This window comes from Meriones unguiculatus, chromosome 5 (assembly GCF_030254825.1).
Source record: "Meriones unguiculatus strain TT.TT164.6M chromosome 5, Bangor_MerUng_6.1, whole genome shotgun sequence".
NCBI classification, from domain to species: Eukaryota; Metazoa; Chordata; class Mammalia; order Rodentia; family Muridae; genus Meriones; species Meriones unguiculatus.
Window position 1 is genome coordinate 45,757,975 of NC_083353.1, and position 22,152 is coordinate 45,780,126.

A 22,152-nucleotide genomic window follows, 5' to 3' on the forward strand; every position below is an offset into this window, starting at 1 on the left:
CATGAAAAGCCTTGTTTAAGTTAATTTGGGACTCAGCTTTTGGACTGATGTCCCCTGGGCCTATTGTTCCCATCCAATGAACTGCTTCCTGGCTTCAGCCTGGTTGTCACATCTCTTGGTTGTTTTCTGTGTCACTTGAACATAGACAAAACACGAAATGTTAAAGGGTAGCAAATTTTTTTTCCAAGCAAATGGACCCAAGAAGCAAGCTGGGGTTGCCATTCTAATATCTTAAAAACAAAAAGACTTCTAACCAAAATTAATCAAAAGAGATGGGAAAGGACTCTTCATACTCATCAAAAGGAAAATTCACCCCCCCCAAAAAAATGTTAATTCTGAACATCTATGCCCCTAATTCAAGGGCACCCACATTTGTAAAAGAAACATTGCTAAAGTTTTAACCACACATTGAACCTCATACATTAAAAGTGGGGGACTTCAATACACTACTCTCATCAATAGACAGGTCATCCAGACAAAAACTAAGCAGAGAAATAATGGAGCTAAAAGCCATTGTGAGTCGAGTGGACCAAACAGAAGTCTAGAGAATATTTCACCCAAACAGAAAAGAATATAAGCTCTTCTCAGGATCTCACAGAGCTTTCTCCAAAAGTGACTACATATTCAGTCACAAATTGAGTCTCAACAGGTATAAGAAAATTGAAATAACCACCTGTAGCCTATCATACTCTCACAGATTAAAGCTATATTTCAACAACAAAAGAAATAACATCAAGCTCACAAACTCATGGAAACTGAATAACTCTCCTTTCAATGACCACTGGGTCAAGGCAGAAATAAAGAGGTTAAAGACTTCCTAGAATTCAAGGAAAATGAATGCACAACATAACTGAACTTATGAAACACAATAAAAATGGTAGTCAGAGGAACGTTCAGACTTCATACTAGCAACCTAGTAGCACCCCTGAAAACTCTAGAATGAAAAGGAAGCAAATGCATCCAAGAGGAGTAGAGGAAAGGAAATAATCCAACTCAGGACTGAAATCAATAAAATAGAAACAAAAAGACCAATACAAAAAAAAAAAAATCAGTGAAACAAAGGATTTGTTATAAGAGAATATAAATAAGATAGACAACCCCTTGTCCAAACTAACTAAAAGGCATAGACAAACTATCCAAACTAACAAAAGAGAAAATAAATAGAATGACATAACAACAGATACCAAGGAAATACAAAGAATCATTAGGTCATTTTTCAAGAACCTTTGCTCTACAAATATGGATAATCTAAAAGAAATGGATGAATTTCTTGATAGATACCACTTACCAAAGATGAATCAGATAAACAGCTTAAACAGAATTCTAGCTTCTAGGGAAATAGAAGATGTCATTAAACGTCTCCCAACCAAAGGGGAAAAAAAAAAGCCAGGGTCCTATGGTTTTAGTACTGAATTTTCTGTATTTTGAAAGAAGAGCTAATAGCAATACTCCTCAAATTGTTCCACAAATTAGATACCAAGATACCTCTTGGTATCAAATAGCGCTGTCTCCAATTCGACCTCAGATAATTTTATGTATGTTACTCAGTCTTGCTCACTTCTACCCCTGAGTTACTCCAGACAAAGCACATTTTCCACACTGGTGGTCTTCAGGGAAGCCTTTCTTATCAGTCTCATGGTCCTCTCCAGTGGGTACATGGTGGCTCTCTTGTACAGACCCATGAAGCAGGCCTGGCATCTTCACAGCACCAGCCTTTCTCCAAAGGCATCTCCAGAGCAAAGGGCCACCTGGACCATCCTGCTGCTCATGAGCTTCTTTGTGTTTCTCTGCATTTTGGAGACTGTTATCTTGCAATCAAGAATGAAGTTCAAAGATGGCTTACTATTCTACTTTATTCATATTCTTGTGTCCCATAGCTATGCCACAGTCAGTCCCCTTGTGTTTATTTGCACTGAAAAGCATATAATTAAATTTTTGAGGTCAGTGTGGGACAGGAAAGTAAATATGTGATTATTCAGGAATGGGTATGATCCCTTAATACAGTCCAATATGTTGTCATCAGAGCTATGATCATGACATAGTAGGAACATTCCAAGGTTTAAACTGATATGTGAAAACATCCTTTTCCCATTACATCTGTTTACTCTGTTTGTGGATGGCAAGTATGTAAAAGAAGATTAAACTGCATTTCCACTCAGATATCACATGAGGTTTATCTTTCTCAATTGGTTTTCCACAAAGATCTGTGAGATGTCTTTCATCTGACCTTCATTAGCACATTACTTTTTATTATTTATTTATTTATTTATTTAGGAATTTGAAGCACAGTTTCTCTGTGTGGCCCTGGCTCTTCTGGGCTTTCTTTGTAGATCAGGCTGACCTCAAACTCACAGAGATCCACCTGCCTCTGCCTCCCTGAGTGCTGGGAACAAAGGTGTGTGTCACCATGCATAGTTTATTTTTAATTTTTTGAACAATGATTTAAGTTTTAACTGTGTGTGTGTGTGTGTGTGTGTGTGTGTGTGTGTGTGTGCACTTGAGTGCAGATGCTCTTGGAGCCCAGATGTGTCAATTACTGTTAAAGATAGACTTATAGGCAGTTATGGGCCAGCCAAGTGTGAGTGTTGGTAATTGAACTTGAGTCTTCTAGAAAACAGTTTACTTATGTGCTGAGCCAACTCTCTGGCACAACCATTACTTTAAATATGCGGCAACTATGGCATTTTCAATAAATGAATGCCTCAATTGTTTATATTTGGAAAAATATACAAGGAAACATTGTTTTGAGAATAAATTATCACAGGATGCAGAACACACACACAAATACACAGAGCTAAAATGATATGCAGAGAACCATAATGTCATTTGCATAATCGTGCTCCTATGGCCAAATTTAAAAAAGTCAAAGGTAGGAGCAGCCACTGTCTAATCTAGGGGTGTCAGGATGTGGAATCAGGTCATGGCCTCCCTGTGCCAAGAAATGCTAGTGAGAACATGAAGACCATCACGAATGTCTGCCATTCCAGTCAGACACACTCCACAAACTTGATGAGTTACTTATGAAAGACGAAGCTTAGGGTTGTCAAAGGAATAGAGACCATAAACAAAGTGCTTTATCTGTGCTCAAAATATCATAGCCAAATGTAAATAGTAAACTAGTCACAGATAGTTACTCATCTGTACTATTGATCTACTCCAGGGAACTGAGGGCTTGCAGCGTGCCTGCTTATTGGAGACTAATCAGATACCTCCTCAGAGCACCCTTCATGTGATGGAACACAGACTCAGTCACACATGTCACACAGCTGAGCACACTCACAGGAAGACTTCACACAACCAAACACAATCAGCGGCATAATTCACACTGCTGAACACTCTCAGAGGCACAATGAACACTGCTGAACACAATCAGAAAGAAACACTTCACACAACGGTACATACAACGAAAAATTTACACAGCTGAACACACCCAGGGGCATACATTACAGAGCAGAACATACACTTAGAGCTGTACTTCACACAGGAAAACTGTTATCTGTCACTCAAAGCAAGGGAATGTCACAAACATGAACCCCACCTGACCTGGAATTCAGTAATTTCAGTGTTGACACTTACATAAAATCTAAAAAAAATAACTGGAACCTGGTTGTTGGAAAGAGAAATATCAAAGAAGATCTATTCCATGTTCTGTCTACACTTTGAGTAAGGCCTAGAACCTCAAACAGGCTGTATTGTAATGCAAGGATCACAGGATCCTCAGAGACCTCCAAGAGACAACTTGATGCAAGAGCATGAGAGCTTTATGACGAGAGCAATCCAACTCAAGTCTGGACTGGGACCCAAGTCTCACTAACACAGCAGTAGAGAAGTGGGACCCTAAGCCCTGAGTGAGTTTTTAATGGAAAAGACTGTAAGAAGGGGGTTTCCATGACAGCAAACAGGGGGTTCATGTTTCCATGATAGAAAGCAGGAGGATTCATGCCTTGACTTTACAGAATTGGGTAAAAGCCACAGAGGAGAGGTGATCGTTTACATAATCACAAATGCCAGGGAATTTGTCTTTATTTTTTTACTAAACATTTATTCTGTGATATTTCCTGGTTGCCATTGCTTAGAGAGATAACCTTGTTTCTGCCGGGTGCATATTATGTGACATTTCTTGATACCTAAGATCAGCTCCCAGTCATGATGGATCCTTATTTCAAAATGGAGTCACCCAGGCTAACTTAAACTCTTCAGAACATTAACAAAAAGGAAGGGAATTTAACAAGTGAAATGAGAGAACATTTCACACATCAATGACTTGGAGGAGGAGAAAGAAACCACACAACTGTAAGTTGTATAAACCCACGAGCAGAGGTTTGCCTGGTGGCTCAAGTCTGTAACCCTGAAGTCGAAACAGGATAGTGAGTTCAAGGTCCACCTGAGCTACAGGAGTGAGTCCAGACTAGCACACAACAGTCACAAAGCAAAAAATAAGTATAAGAATAACATATTTTTTTTTTAAAATCCAAAATAAGATGAGTGGTGGAGGTGTATGCATTTAATCCTAGCACTCAGATGGCAGAGGCAGGGGAATCTCTGAGTTCAAGGCCAGCCTAGTCTACAGATCAGGTTCCAGGCCAGCCAGGGCTATGCAGAGAAACCCTGACTCAGAAAAAAAATCCCAAAATAAACAGAAGGAAAATATACACAGGAAAGGATTAATCTTACTTCTTGATTCTGGGTTAAGAGCATAAATGCTCCAATGAAATGTGTAACTGCACATCAGAACACCACCCTCACTGACTGTCTGAGGGAGTGGCAAACATTTTGAGCTTGGGGGAAAGATATGGACATTTCTCACCCACAGCACTGGACAGAGTACCCTCAGCCACAGGCACCTTGTGGGAACACACCCACAGCCCCTCATCTTCATGCCGAGAGGTTTGAAAAATGATGAAACAGGTAGAGACCAATTAAAGCTGACATTAAGAATAAGCAAAGTTGGGTTGCTTGTGTGATGTGACCCTTTCATTCTTCTGGCAGATGAGTGATGGGAATTTATGAGAAAAGTTTGAGCCCAGCTCTCCTCGCCCCCCGCCCCTCTGGTGTGCATTTACCTAGAATGCAACACAATAAAACCAAGAGGGAGGCAAAGATTTTCACCAGGGATGCCATGTGTGTGGTTGCCCAGGGGCCTCTTGTTGTAGACAGGCATTAAAATTACAGACTGCAGAGATGCATTAAAGGCACCAAGAGTGTGCAGGTCTCTACCGGTATAGAGTCTTGCCCTGTCACGTCCATCTGGGTAAGAGCTCTGCACCCAAGTTCAGAGTCAGAAGGTGGTCGGGTCCCAGGCAGACTGTGGGAGAAGGAGCGTGAATGATACAGGGGGTTTCAGCATCTGCAGAGGAGACCTGAGCCCTGGCAGCCCCTCAGCACAGGGGACTGTGTTCTGCAAAATGAGGGGATTTCATCTTAGAAAACTTGTTTCTTTGACTTAGAACCTCCAGGTTACATAGCATCAACTTTACACCTTAATTTCTTTTTTTGAATTTGATGACTCCTGTTGACCAGCTGTGTTGGCATTCATGTTACCGAGGTGCTTTTACAAATGTACCATGAGAGAACTGATGTTTTCATTTCAATTATTAATCATAAATAGTGTTTGCATCTGTGGTTGACATATGGCAAATGCAAGTGTTATAAGGGACTTCTGTAGTTTGAGAAATCAAAATAATTTCAGGATCTTCAGAAGAGAGACCCACCCCCAATTTCATCTCCTAGAGGATACCTTCACATTGCTACAAAGTATCTACCAGAATTTTCTCACTGCATCTTTGTCTCCTAATTTGGCTTCAGAAATTACAAACTGTGCTGTTTGTCCTGCCCCACACTTTATAAGTTAAGTCATGTCAGCAGAGGGTCCATGGAGATGAGGCTGCAGGCCACCAACCATTGAACAGTGAATGTGATGTCCTCCCTGGACCTTGAGGCACCAGGACCTGATAAGTTCCAGAGCTCTTTGTGTTCTGTTAATTGAAATAAATATCCCCATCAATTTCTCTGCTAATGGGAGTTCATGGTCTCTCTTCCTTCAGAGGAGCCTTTGTTCCTGTCCTTTGCTCTGTGCTTGGTTTTCATATATATTTCCACAAAAAGCCCTGGCATCTTTTTACAGTCAAATCAGCTCGAACCTTGCTCTTTTTCTCTTGTAGCTTATAGAGTATGGTATCACGAGGATAAAGCCAGTTAGGAAGAAAGTCAGTCTCAGCTGTGACTGCATCATGGAAAGGGGCAGAAAGGCAGGTACTTCTGCAGCCCTCCTGAGTTTCCCAGCAAGGACAGCTGCTATGTCTATGACCAAGCTCTCCCAGCTTTTTCTCTTCATTTTAAAAGAATGCTGATCTATTTCTGTTTCTGAAGGTGTATATAAACATCGAGGCTGTAGATTTGAGCCCTGGCAAGGCTAAAATAATTTCAAATACAGAACAAACAAAAAAAGAAACAAACCCAAGAGGGATAAATCCAGCTCATTTTCTAGAAATATCTGCCATTCCTTAGTTCAAACATTGGACATGATTTTGCCCATAATATTTTTGCAGTTCATTTACTTCATGGCATTTCTGGATTCAAAGCTAGCATCTGCTTGGATATAGTATCCTTTCCTGAGACACCAGCCATCTCTCTAGTATACATCTGGCTTTCCAGGAAGAGCTGTGCAACACACAGGCCACACTGTTAAATTCCACCTCATTCTACACCAATTGCAAGAGACAGGAGCAGTTCCCCTCCTGAGCCACCCTGTGCATTTTGCAGTGCCTCACAGCATGGGGCAAGACTGATGATCCCATGGTAAAGCTGTGCTGTGTGATGGTGGCGAAATCAAGCCCATGGATTCATAAGCACAGGGTGGACAGGTGCTGCTCAGCCCTGACATAAACCATGCTCTGCACACATTTTCTCAGCATTAGGAAATGGGAAGGCTGAGTCCATGTTGTAGAGGAGGAAACTTTTTCTCCTCCCTGGATGTAGTGCACCCTCAGTGCCACAGTCACCCAGCATGCACTAGGTCTGCAAAAGGTTTGCTTCTTTCCATTGCACTCTTTATTTCCCTCCAGGTCACAAGTTCACATCCCTGTTGTGCTGATCACTGGTCATGAGTTTGAGTCCTATGGATCTCAGGCTATCCACAATTCAGGCAACTGAAGGATGACACGGTGTCTACAGTCATGGCTTCCTGGCTCTGTGCAGAACAGGGGCCTCTAACCCTGTTGCCCTGATAAGCTGAAGTCTTTGGAAGGACAGAGAAAGTGGGCTGCAAAGAAGAAACTCAGTTATGTTATGTAAGCAGAGTTTTGTTTTAATCCCAGGTGTGGAATGTTGGGCTGCTCTACATTGTCCAAGCAACAGACTATTTGCCTCATGCAGGCTCTGAGAGGAGCATGATCTTTGCCAGTTACAAATATTTTAATGTTGAAGACTCTGAAGAGAGAGTAAATGCCAGGCACAGGAGAGAAATAGTTGTGTGTGTATGAGGCTCCAAGGAAGAAGAAATCTGTTGCTGCTTTCTCCTGCTTCTCCTGTTTGCTGTTGATGCAGTTTGACAACAAGTTGGAGATATCCTGAAATGAAGATTGGACTTGCCCTAAGGCACCCAGTTACCCTAACCAGTAGGAAGTAGGTAAAGGGAACTATGTCTCCTCTCTCCTCTAGCCTTCTTTCTCTCCTACCTGAGGTCAGGGTGTTAGAAGGGATTGGGGTGGAGAGGGAAGAAAGAGATATAAGAAACCCCAATAAATAAAATAGACTAAAAAAGTATGCCAACAACACCTCCTTTTACAGGTGATGAAATACAGTGCATGGGAGCTTGACAAGGAAATACATGTAAGGATCAAGGTTCTCTGTGTGTGTGTGTGTGTGTGTGTGCCTTCTGTTACTTTCCTTTTTCTTTTGATGAACTAAAATGTTTAAAAAAATAAGTATTCCACAAGAATAACATGCTATATACCAGGGTTAAAATATGTGTTTCAGATTAGTTTGTGTATAGATTTTTATTTTATTTTTAATTACATGTGTGTGTTCAGTCCTGTGTCCAGCTGTCTACAGAGGTGAAAATAGGAGCTGGAGGCAGCAGTTGTAAACTGCTGCATGTAGATACCAGGGAATCATCCTGGTATCTCAGCAAGAGCAGTAAGTGTTCTTAATTGCTGAGCCTTCTCCCCAGCTCCCAGAACAGTATTTTTCAAAATGTGGTGTTGAAGATCCAAATTCTTACCTTGTGCTTACTCAAACGGTGCTCTTATCCACAGATCCATGAGCATGGGAGATCTTTTCCATCTTCTGATATATTCTTCAATTTCTTTATTCAGAGACTTGAAGTTCTTGTCACACAGGTCTTTCACTAGTTTGGTTAGAGTTACACCAAGATAGTTTGTACTGTTTATGGCTATTGTGAAGTGTTGTTTTCCTACCTTCCTTGTCAGCCCGTTTATTGTTTGTGTAAAGCAGGGGCTACTATTGTTTTGAGTTCATCGAGTATACAGCCACTTTGCTGAACATGTTTATCATGTGGAGGAGTTCTCTGGTAAAAATTTGGGTGCTGGGAGCCAATGCCAGCTAGTAGAAAGTCACAGACAGCTGCAACAAGGTTGTGGGTGAGAGATTTATGTTTCTGGAACTTATGAGACATCTGTTTGTCAGGATAGACAATTTGAGATATCTTAGCTGACATTCTTGTAGTACCTCTTTTAGTAAACATTCTTGTGGTATTCTGCATCATCATTAATCACCCAGTTATGTTTTGTAAACTATTTTGCTGACACATTTTCCCTTCCTGCCTTCTCCCTATAAAGTTGTGTGAAATTTTTCAAATATAAGAGAGTTGGATCAGATTATAGACTTGCTCTCCCTCTTTGTATCTCTTTCCCAACCCATTCTTTTCGCCCCTCCTTAGGAACACATTGAACTCCTGCTGGACAGAACACACTTGGCACCCAACATGGGGTTGAGGCATGGGAATCAAATTGAATGTCTTTCTTTGTGTGCCCACACCCCTACATAAGATCTCGTGCTTCCACATGGGAAGTGATTGAAGGTAATGCATTGAGATCTCCACAGGACTGCCCATCTGTGAGTCTGATCCATTGAGGTAAGTCAGAATGACGAATTATAGGACAAAAATTGAGTCAGCATGACTTATTCTTACAGGATCTCAAGGAGTCCTTCAAGACAGGAGGAGTAAGGGTAAACAAAAAGGAATCTCACAAGCTAAAGAGTTACTTAAAACATTATAGCAGCCAAACAGGCAGAAAAAAGTACTTCTAAGGTTATTTCAAATGTTCATAAAGGAGCTCAAACAGATTTGTGTAATTTGAGAGCAGAAAATAATTTAGGAGACAAGCTCTAGATAATGAGTATAAAACAGAGTCAGAAGGGAAAAAATAAAGCTGCCAATTCTCATACTTCAGACTGGCCTCCTGTGCCCACCTCCCCCTAGCCCTAACAAAGAAAAAAGGCCTCCAGTCTGTCAGGAACAGAATACAGGGCTGTTGCTCAGTGAGCAGGAAAAACAGGGACACTACAAATCTCCTTCCCTCTCCCCTACCAGTTGCTAGGCTTGGATGGCTTGCAGAGAACTAGGTGGATGGGAAGGCTCACACTCTCAGAATCAGCCGAAGACCAGCCTCCACCAGCTGCAGAGATGAGCTGCACTTCACCCTGACACCTTCCTCCTCTCATCTCTTCTCCCATGGGCTTCAGTCAGTGTTGGCTCTCAGACAGTGGCCGGAGGGATGGAGCCACTTCTAGTTTTAAAGATTAAGTTGTGTGCACTGATAAATTCTGAGTTTTAAATCTAGTTCTGACTTTTGAAATCATGGTTATGTTATGCTCTATAAATTCACTCTTAAAGAGGATGTTTTGTTTTAATATTACAAAAACAAGTTTTAAAGAAAATATTTAAATGTTTAAAAAGTAGGTACCGCAGTTGTTATTGTCTTTGTCTCTGTGTTTTTTGTTTGTTTGTTTGTTTGTTTGCCAGCTGTCTGTTTTGGTTTCTGGTTTCAGTTTGTTTGCAAGTTGTGGGAGAGTTTCCAATCTGGTCAAGGGAATCTGGGGGACGTCCCAGTTCCCGGGGAAAGGCCCTGTAATGGCTCTACTCCTTTTAGGACCAGGAGAGAGGGTCGCTGGGACGTTATTCTGTGTGAAGTGAAGGTCATGTGGACCCTACTCCTTCAGGAATGTATATGTGTATATGTTTATCTGCGGACTTAAACTGACGATATTTTAAAAACTGACTGACGATATTAATATTTTTTGACATGAGACAGTTTAAACACCTCTGAGTTTCGTCCTGGACCATCAGACTTAAATTCTATAAAACATTTTAAAATTTATCGGGTATTTTAAAATAATAATCCTTGGACAGTCTAACAAAAAAACTTAAAAAAAATTCTCATCCCTTTGGGGGAGGTCAAAAGACCTTGGTGTTTATTTTATTAATTTTGCAAAGTAAAACCAAGCCATGCTGTTTAAGCCAATTAAACAAAAACTGCAATTACAATATATCATGTCAAAAAACCCTATAAAATAAGTTGTTCTTCATTTAAAAAGGCTGGAGATTCTTCAATGCAAAATGTTTGCTTATGCTCTTTTACAGGACAAAAAGGACAACAGTTCCATGTTAGCCCAGGGTTAAGCAGGGTTATATTCAGATCATGGTTAACCATTATATAAAATTTATGCCTGACTGCCAGTAACTAAATAAATGATTTAATGCTGTTTCTTTTTAGCCTATAAATTTGGTATGGCCAGAATAGGCCTTTTTTGCTGAGGCCTGCAGGCTAATTTTAGTTCTCTGTTTAATGCTAAATAAAACTTTTGTCCTTTAATTTTTTGCTGTTAAGTTTTAATACAATGTGATAGGATTAATAAGATTTGCTAGCTCCTTTAAAAATATGTTTAATAAAAAGTTTTGCTTTGATTTTAGTTTAAAAAGTGCAGATTTAAAGTTATGCTAAAGATTATAGTTGAGTTCAAGATTGAGTTTTATCTAGTCACTTTGTTTAGGTTGTTTATTCTTAAGGTTAAATTTAAAATGGGTAACTATCACAAAAACACCAGAGTCTGGGAGTCCCAATCGGGAGAAAAACCCACAGGGAAGGAAGGAAACGGGATTGGCCTTGGGTCACCCAGTCTTTTCCTGGAAAAGGTCTTGCAGAATGGTGTAATCGAGCCACCATCATTGAGCTGGGCTGTAGCAGAGACCACAGAGACTGCTGCGCACCCAGCTCTCCAAAACAGACAGAGTTGAGCGCCTCAGGGCATCAGAGACTGGGAGTCTCTTTCAGGAGAAAACCCCACAGGGAAGAAAGCAAACAGGGATAGACTTAGGCCACCCAGTATATCCCTGGAAAAGGTCCCACAGACCAGCCGACCTGTGTGCCGCCAGCCCAAAATCCTGCTGTGTGCCAGCTATTAATCACAGACAGAACTGTGCACTCCAGGGCACCAGAGACTTGGAGTCCCTGTCGGGAGAAATCTCCCACAGGGAAGCAAGCAAAGGGGGCAGACCTAGGCCACCAAATATATCCCTGGAAAAGGTCCTGCAGACTGGCCCAACCCAGGGACCTGCTGTGTACCAGCTAGCCTGCTGCTCTCAGGAGAGCAGTACTTATCTGCCACAGATTACAGTTTGGGTACTGGGGCACAAAGCTCCAATCTTAGACCTACAGAATCCTGGGATCTTCGAGATCAACCCCCAGATGCTCCAAGGGGCAACCATCTATCCAGAACAAAATTGACCAAACCACAGGACACCCAGTTACAGCAGCAGCTCACTAAATTTACAGCAAGAAACCCAGAAGCAGGGAAGCTGTCTCCAGGACTTCACTGGGTGAGAGGAGAGCCCTCTGGACTAACAAGGACTACACTAACCACTCAGTTCTGTGTGTCTGAGGTGAGCTGTGGCAACTCCTGAAAAGCATCGGCCATACAGTGACCATACCCAAAAAGCTGAGGAGGCTTCCTTCAGGAAAAACCATCTTTCTGCCAAGGGAATTTTCTGCACTACAGGATTCCAGGAACCATCAGAAACTAACACCCAATACCTAACATAATGGGTAGAGGCCAGTATAAAAGCTTAACCAACAAAAGCCAGAGCAATATGACATCTCCAGAAACCAGTTATCGAGGGGCAAGTAACCTTGGACTCCCAAGCATAATTGAAATTCAAGAAAATGACCTAACATCTATTCTCAAAAAGAGGATAACAGAGGAAACAAATGAAATGCGTAAAGACCTAGAGAAAGATAAATTCAAAAAGCTTACGGCCATCTGTAAAAAAATAGAGGAAGATAAAGAAAAAAACCAAACAGATTATGGCCATCCGTAAAGAAATACAGGAAGTTGCAGGGAAACAGTTTGTGGCCTTTAGAGAGGAAATACTTAAATCACTGAAACTAATAAAAGAGGATTATTCAAACAAAGAGCTGAAGGAATTGAAGGAAAAACAGGAAATACAAAGTCAGACAGGTGAAGGAAATCCACAAAATGGCTCAAGATCTGAAGATAGAATAGGAAAAATTAAAGAAAACACAAATGGAGGAAATTGTGGAGAGAAAGAACTTAGGGAAGTAAACAGGAACTACAGAGGTAAGCATAACCAATAGACTACAAGAGATGGAAGAAAGAATCTCAGGTGTGGACGATACAATGGAAGAAATCGATGTATCTGTCAAAGAAAATGTTAAATTTAAAAATTCCTGACACAGACCATAAAAGAAATTCAAGACAACATAAAAACACTAAACCTAAGAATAATAAGAATAGAGGGAAAAAAAAAAGATTCCCTCTTCCAAGGCCCAGAGAATATTTGCAACAAAATCACTGAAGAAAATTTCCCCAACTTAAAGGAGAGGCCAATAAGAATACAAGAGGCCTACAGAACACCCAATAAATTAGACCAGAAAAGAAAATCCTCCCTCCACATAATAGTCAAAACAGTAAGTATACAGAACAAAGAAAAAAATACTGAAAGCTGCAAGTGAAAAAGGCCAAGTAACATATAATGGCAAGCCCATCAGAATTACGCCTGACTTCTCAAGAGACTATGGAAGCCAGAAGGGCCTGGATGAATATCATGCAGGCCCTAAGAGAACACAGATGTCAGCCCAGTCTACTATACCTAGCAAAACGCTCAGTCCTAATAGAGGGAGAAAACAAGATATTCAATTGCAAAAACAAATTTCAACAATGCCTACACACAAATCCAGCATTACAGAAGACACTAGAAGAAAAAATTCAACCCAAGAAAACTAGCTACTCTCAAGAAAAATTTTTCAAAAAGAATTATTTCAAGGAAATAATTAACCTCATTACAGTAAAACAAAAAGCCACCAAGCACATAAACTTCTGACCACAGTCAACATCAAAATCAAAGGATCTAACAGCCATTGGTCATTAATCTCTCTCAACATCAACGGACTCAATTCTCTAATAAAAAACACACACTAACAGAATGGATGTGTAAACAAGATCCAGCAATCTGTTGCTAACAAGAAACACACCTAAGTCAGAAAGATAGACATTACCTGAGGGTAATGGGGTGGAAGACGGCTTTCCAAGCAAATGGACCCAAGAAGCAAGCAGGAGTAGCCATTCAAATGTCTGATAAAATAGGCTTTCAACCAAAATTAATAAAAAGAGATGGAGAAGGACACTTCATTCTCATCAGTGGAAAATTCCACCAAGAAGACTTCACAATCCTGAACTTCTATGCCGCAAGTACAACAGCACCCACATTTGTAAAAGAAAGAACGATAAAACTTAAACCACAAAAAGATCCCCACACATTAATCATGGGAGACTTCAACACCTCACTCTCAACAAAGGACAGGTCAACAAAACAGAAATTAAACAAAGAAACGATAACTCTAACAGATGTCATGAATCAAATGGACCTAACAGACTGTTACAGAGCCTTACACCCAAACACAAAAGAATTTACCTTCTTCTCAGCACCTCATGGAACCTTCTCCAATATAGACCATACGGTTGGCCACAAAGCAAGACTCAGCATATACAAGAAGATTGAAATAATTCCTTGTATCCTCTCTGATCACTATGGAATACAGCTGGACCTCAACAACAACAGAAATAGCAAAAAGCCTACACACACACGTAAACTGGACAAGTTGCTACTAAATGACAGCTGGGTCAGGGAAGAAATAAAGAAAGAAATTAAAGTCTTCCTAGAACTCAATGAAAATGAAGACACAACATACCCGAACTTGTGGGACACAATGAAAGCAGTGCTAAGAGGAAAGTTCATAGCACTAAGTGCTTTCAAGAAGAAAATCGAGACAGCTCATTCAAGCCACTTAATGGCTCACCTAAAAGCCCTAGAAAAAGAAGAAGCAGACACACCAAAAGGGAGTAGATGGCTGGAAATAATCAAACTCAGGGCTGAAATCAATCAATTATAAACACATAATACAATTCAAAGAATCAATAAAACCAAAAGCTGGTTCTTTGAGAAAATCAACAAGATAGACAAACCATTAGTCAAGCTAACTAAAAGGCAGAGAGACACCATCCAAATCAACAAAATCAGAAATGAAAAGGAGGACATAACTAGAGACACTGAGGAAATCCAAACAATTATTAGGACTTGCCTCAAAAGTGTATATGCCACAAAATTTGAAAATTTAAATGAAATGGACAATTTTCTTGATAGATTCCACTTACCAAAGCTGAATCAAGACCAGATAAATCAAATAAATAGTCCTACATCCCCTAAGGAAATAGAAGCAGTCATCAAGAATCTCCCATTCAAAAAAAGCCCAGGACCAGGTGGTTTCAGCGCAGAATTCTACCAGACCTTCAAAGAAGAGTTAACACCAAATCCTCTCAAACTATTCCACAAAATAGAAACAGAAGGAACACTACCCAACTCATTCTATGAAGCCGCAGTCACCTTGGTACCTAAACCCTGCAAAGACCCAACAAAGACAGAATTTCAGGGCAATCTTGGTTATGGACATTGATGCAAAATATTTAAAAAAATACTTGCAAATTGAATACAAGAACACATCAAAGATATTATCCACTATGACCAAGTAGGCTTCATCCCAGTTATGCAGGGGTGATTCAGTATATAGAAATCCCTCAATGTGATCCACCATATTAACAAACTGAAAGAAAAAGACCACATGATAATCTCCTTAGATGCTGCAAAAGCATTTGACAAAATCCAATATCCATTCATGTTTAAAGTATTGGAGAGATCCGGGATACAAGGCACATACCTAAACATAGTAAAGTCAATATACAGGAAGCCTATAGCCAACATCAAACTGAACGGAGAGAAACTTAAAGCAATCTCACTGAAATCAGGGACAGGGCAAGACTGCTCACTCTCTCCATATCAATTCAACATAGTGCTGCATGTCCTTGCGAGAGCAATAAAACAGTTGAAGGAGATCAAGGGGGTTCAAATTGGAAGGGAATATGTCAAATTATCACTTTTTGCAGATGATATGATAGTATACCTGAGTAACCCCAAAAATTCTACCAGAGAACTTCTACAGCTGATAAACACCTTCAGCAATGTGGCCAGATACAAAATCAACTCAAAAAAATCAGAAGCCTTACTGTATACAAAAGACAAAAGGGCTGAGAAAGAAATTAGGGAAAGAACACCCTTTACAACAGCCACAAATGACAAAAGGAAACTTGTACTTAACCAAGCAAGTCAAAGACCTGTTTGAAAAAAAATCCAGCCTCTGAAGAAAGAATTAGAAGAAGATATCAGAAGATAGAAAGATCTCCCATGCTCATGGCTTGGCAGGAATAACATAGTAAAAATGGCCATCTTACCAGAAGCAATTTACAGATTTAATGCAATTCCCATCAAATTACCAACACAATTCTTTATAGACCTTGAAATAAAAATTCTCAAATTCATATGGAATGTCAAGAAACCCAGAATTGCTAAAACAATCCTCTACAATAAAAGATCATCTGGAGGTATCTGCATCCCTGATCTTAAGCTGTACATTAGAGCAATAGTAAGAATACAACTGTGTGTTATTGGCATAGAAACAGAATGGTGGATCAATGGAACTGAACAGAGGACCCAGAAATAATCCCACACACTTATAGACACCTGATCTTTGACAAAGATGCCAAAACCATACAATGGAAAAAAGATAGCATCTTCAACAAATGTTGCTGGTCTAACTGGATGTCTACATGTATAAAAATGCAAATACATCCATACTTATCACCCTGCACAAAATTAAAGTCCAAGTGGAATAAAGAGCCCAACATAAAACCATTAAATCGGTTAGAAGAAAAAGTTGGGAAGAGCCTAGACTTCATTGGTACAGGAGAAAACTTCCTTAACAGAACACTAACAGCACAGGCTCTAAGAGCAACAATCAATACATGGGACCTCATGAAACTGAAAAGCTTCTGTAAAGCAAAGGACACTGTCATCAAAACAAAATGAATACCTACAGATAGGAAAAGAATCTTCCCCAATCCTTTATCTGACAGAGGGCTAATATCCAGTATATATAAAGAACTAAAGAAGCTGAAAAGCAACAAACCAAGTAATCCAATTGAAAAATGGGGAACAGAGCTAAACAGAGAATTCTCTATGGAGGAATATTGAATGGCAGAGAAACACTTACAGAAATGCAAAACCTCCTTAGCCATCAGGGAGATGCAAGTCAAAATGACCCTGAAATTTCACCTTTCACTCATTAAAATGGCCAAGATCAAAAACTCAAGTGACAACACATGCTGGAAAAGTTGTGGAGAAAGGGAAACCCTCCTTCACTGCTGGTGGGAATGTAACCTTGTACAACCACTCTAGAAATCCATGTGGTGCTTTCTCAGACAACTAGGAATAGCACTTCCTCAAGATGCAGCCATACCACTCCTAGGCATATATCCTAAAGAGGCTCAAGTACACAATAAGGACATTTGCTCAACCATGTTTGTAGCAGCTTTATTTGTAATAGCCAGAAGCTGGAAACAACCCAGATGTCCCTCAACGGAAGAATGGATACAGAAATTGTGGTACATCTACACAATGGAATAATATTCAGCAATGAAAAATAAGGAAATCATGAAATTTGCAGGTAAATTTGGGACCTGGAAAGGATCATCCTGAATGAGCTGTCCCAGAAGCAGAAAGACACACAGGGCATATACTCACTCAGGGTATATATAGACATATAATATAGGATATACCCACTAAAATTTGTACATCATTATGTCTTCCTCAGCAGCACATCCTTCAGACAATCTCATGGTCTTCAGTGGCAGCCCTAACCATGTCATCCACTTGGCCTTTGTTGGTAACTTAAGCTACAGACATAGAAAAAGACCCCAGATTCAGCAGGACCTCACCTTGGCCTCCTCATGGATGTCTGTTCCTCATTGCCATTAAGTCTCCATTTCCACCCTTTTCTACAGTGTGTATACCAATCCACTTCACTTTCTCTTTCATCTTTCTACCGTGTACTCCATCTTTCCAATTTTTCCTTCACAATTTTTTCCATTGAAGGGGAACCTGTGGCAGTGCTAGGAGGCCATGTGTGAATGCTTGGCCTGGGTTATCATATTTAAAAGTAAATTTACAATTGGGTGCTGGCCTCTTTGTTTTGGATATCATGAATACACACACACACACACCAGAGAGAGACAGACAGACAGCAGACTGACAGTAAACAGAGAGACAGGCAGAGACACCGAGACAGAGGTAGACAAAACCTCCTAAATTTAAATGCAGAATAAGACATGCAACATAACACAGCTTGGACCTCAATTAATGCCATCAAAAGTGGGAGCTTGCAGTATCCTGATTACTTATAAAGTGAAATCAAATGCAAGCCTCTAACTCAGGTGGGCTTTTCTATACTAATTACAGTTTCATTTGTTATTCAGTAACTGAAAAGAGCAATTTTGGGAGATGTTACAAATCAAAGCACACTCATACCCATGAGCAGTGATGTCACTGTCCATGTGTAGATCTCATAAGTTAGCCTTTAGGATCATTTAAAGAAATGACTTAAGAACTAGGTAATGTAGGCAGGGCAGCTGGAGGAAAAGATCACATGTCCTTTATACATACTGGGTTGGTCAGAAATGCTTATGACAGGCTATATGCTCGCAAAATTGAATGTTGTGAATGACTTAAAGGGAGGGAATATTTACAGATACATAAAGATGGAGAAAATGGGGAGAAATTAATAAACTGTTAAAACAAACACGTGAACACATGAACAGGTCCAAATGTGTGGGCACATGCCTTTAGTGCCAGCACTTAGTTTGTGGGCAGGGGCAGAAGTCAGCAGATCTCTGTGAGTTCAAGGCAAGCCTGGTGTATATAATGAGTTTCAGGCCAGCCACGGCTACATTGGGAGACCCTGACTAAAATAAAAGGACATTCAATATCTCTGAATTTCCAGTTTTCGCTAGAATCTTGTTTCCATCTATATTTATATTCAATTGTTGACATAAGACAGGAGGTTTGTATTTTTAAAGGCTGCTCTTCTAATTCTAATGTCCTAAATGTAAATCACCTACCTGAGAACCTTTTACTTGTTTTCTTTTTGTAAATGAGAACATCATTGTAGCCAGGGTAGCCATGAATCCTCCTGGCTCCACCTCTGGAGTCATCCCTTTATTCAGACTTTAGAGCTCAGCTTGTTCTGGCCTCAGCTGGGTCCCATCTGCCTTTGGTCACTCTGGCTCTCCAGCTCTGCCTTGAGCTCTCTACATTGCATATGATTTCTTTCATAATTCACCTTCAGATTTCACTCACAGCTAAAATCCTGCAACTAGGAGTTTGGATAGACTAGAAAATACATCAACAAAACAGGTGCTCCATGGGAAGACTGACCTGGGAAGAGGCTGTAGTCACACACTGTAGAAGGAGGACCCTCAAGTGGGCATGCAAATCATTAGAGGACCAAGAATTCTGCATCTCAAAAGAGAGGCAGTACAATGGAGAAACTGCTCAAAATTAAGCCTAAAGCGTAAAGTGAGAAAAGATACTGTTGTCAATTTGGTGCAAACTTTCTGATCACTCCCCCAGGTGTGGGAATGGAGCACAGATAAAGTTTGTTCTCAGCCCTCCCCAGATGGCTGTTATCAGGACACAGGGAGTAAGATCAACAGGCAGAGAAGATGCTTCACTGGGGTGCCAGGTTTCCATTACCCCAGCAGGAACGTGATAACTTCTACAGACACAGAAATAACATTTCACAAAGAGGCCTTAAATTCTCCCTTCACCTAAGCTGTGCAGGATCTCCTCAGGTGAACAGTCCTCCCCTGCCATGTCAATCTGGGTAAGTACTCTGCATCCAAGAGCAAATTCAGAAGGTGGTAGGAACCCAGGCAGGCTGTGGGAGGAGGAGGCTAAAGAGGGGTTTTCAGCAGCTACAGAGGAGATGCTGAGCTCTGACAGACCAACACCAAAAGGGACTGTGTTCTGCATGGGCAACAAGAACATTTTCTTCCCAACATACTCATTTCCTTAATTTATAGACTTTCAAATTACTATAGAATTCATGTTCATTCTTGTGAACTAAGTAACTCACACTGTATACCTGGATAAGCTGTTTAGTTACATTTCTTTTACTGATTTACCTATTCCTAGGATAAATAATCAGGGAAGTGAAAGGTCCGGAGAGCTCACTTTCCTCACTTGTGTATCTGTAACTTTGGTGTGCACAGAACTATTTTGATGTAACATCTTCTGTGCTGTGAAGTATAAAAACTTCCAATGTCTGTGTAAGTAATAGAGGCTGCAGATTCAAAATCTCATTCCACAGAGGAAGGCACCACAGGACTGCAATGTGCCTTCTAGTGTTTGCTCATGGCCTCTATTCTTCTCAGCTCAATTTCAGAGATCACAAATTAGTGGTGTCGGCCCTTAGCCTCTGCTGGCCTGGTAGGAGGTGTCAGTAAATGGCTATGATGATGAGGTTTCCAGGACACTAACTATTAATGCACAGTGACAGTGGCAGATTCCCTTCCCAGTCTCACCGAGATCAGGAATCCTGAGAAGAGCTGGTTGCATGTTTTGTCTTTTCTCTATGTTCTCCCCCATATACTCTGTGCAATTTTTTTATGAGAGAAAAACCTGAATCTTTTTCTTTGAGGAAACTTTAGAGAACTGAACCCCATCACCCTGTCTTGCTGTCTTTATTTCATTTCCAGGCTTATCCCAAAGCTCAATTTTTCATGAATTTATCTGAAGAGATGGACAGGAACTGACCCCACTCTCCTGTCACTGAGGCAATGAATGCACTGGGAGGGAAATCACAGCTCTTAGCAGCAAAGCCAAGCCTCTCCTAAGGCTCCTTGGGTGCTGGGGGAGCAGGTTGTGCTTCAGCACTGTGCAGGGTCCAGTGTTTCTGCCTGGAGTCTGTCCCATGCTGCCCCTCAGGGACTTCCAATCTTGCTGTTTCTGGAGGCTGATTTGGAAACCTTGTAAGACATCCTCACTGACACTCTGAGCTCAGAGATGCTGTACAAAAGCTTCAAAGTTTAAAAACACAATTCTCACCCAGGCTTTCAGAAACAGTCATGATTCCTTAGCCAAAAGGCTCTTCATTTGTCTATAATGATACCACAATTCATTTATTTCTGGTATCTCTGGAAACAGTGCTGGCATATGCTCAGTGATGGTTTTGCCTTGCCTGGAGTACCAGCCATTTCTAGCCAGAGTCTTCCTAGTTTTAAAGTTAGGATTGTGCCAAAGGTAGACATCCTGATTAAGTAACCTCCAGCCATTTTCATTGAGCAGAGACAGTGTCTCCACCAATACCCTCTACGTGCTGATGCTATGGATTGTGGTTGTTCATGATTTGGGTAACTGTGGCCTGACACAGGCTAAAGTTGTCGCTTGAATTCAGGCAGGATACGGAGTTCAATTCCTCCCTCCTCTCCCAGAGCAGCTGTAGCCTTCACAACAGACTCTATCTAAGGAGCTCTCATGTTCCCCTTTGTCATTTCTTGCTCTGTGCATGATTTATTTTCCTAATCTGCCCAAATGCCTTCCCTTTCTATTCTCCAATATAGCCTTTTCTGAAGGTACATATATCACAGATCGGTGAGGTTTCCTGGTGCCATGTACAGAGTTTCATGCCTCTAGGAAGCAGCCTATTTTGTTACATTGTATAAAGTGCAATCAGAAACAACATAAGAAAAAGCATTTTAGAACTCTTTTACTTCTTAGTTAGCCAGTGCTGATACACATGCAATGCAAACTATTAGTTAAAATCTACAGGTGTGTTTTCCTTCCATGAAATAAGTATAGAACATGCACCTGCCACTCAGTGCAGAGACCATAAAATGGCATTCAGAGTGTGTGCTTCCGATGACATTTGTAAATGTACTTTGTAATTTTAAAAAGCTATAAATAGAGCTTGGAAACAATGGAGCCCCATCAGTCTCTCTATTGTTTTCCTGGGCTGTCACAGCACAACTCTAATGTCTAAGTTGTTCAAAGTAGAGACAACTGCCATTTTACCTGCTCATTGGAAAACAGAGCTGCCCCCAACCTACTGTGTTCTGCTTCTTGTGACTGGGAATTGGAAAACAAACCCATAAGCTTTATAAAGAATAATTAAGCACCACTCATTTAATCAACACTCTTCTGCTACCTGAACTGCATGGTCCATAATCCATAAAGGATTAACATTTTCTAATGATGCTACAGAACATTTATTTTAGAAAATCTGCTTTATTCAATGTTTCACCAACTATCTGCTTTGGGTCTAACTCCTGACATGGTACCCTGTACTTGTGAAATTTTATCCCAGTTGCCTGTCCTTAGTATGTTCCATGACAATGTCTCATGGTTGTCACACATGGTAGGATTTGCCAGTTGTGGTGATAATGTCACATGGTTTAAATAAGTACAAAAAATTTCACCCTACACACTTGACTTTCAGTGATAAGATTTTCCTATGAACAGGAAGTTGTTTACCGAATTACATCTCCTGCATGCATGGTGTCTGTGCTGGAAAGTTTTATGTCAGCTTGAAACAAGCTGGAATTATTTCAGAAGAGGGCAACGCAGTTGAGGAAACATCCTCAGCAGACCGGCCTGTGGGCAAGCACCTGGTACAAGTCTTGATGGATGTTGGTTTCATATGGATGGCCATGCTCACTGTGAACAGTGCC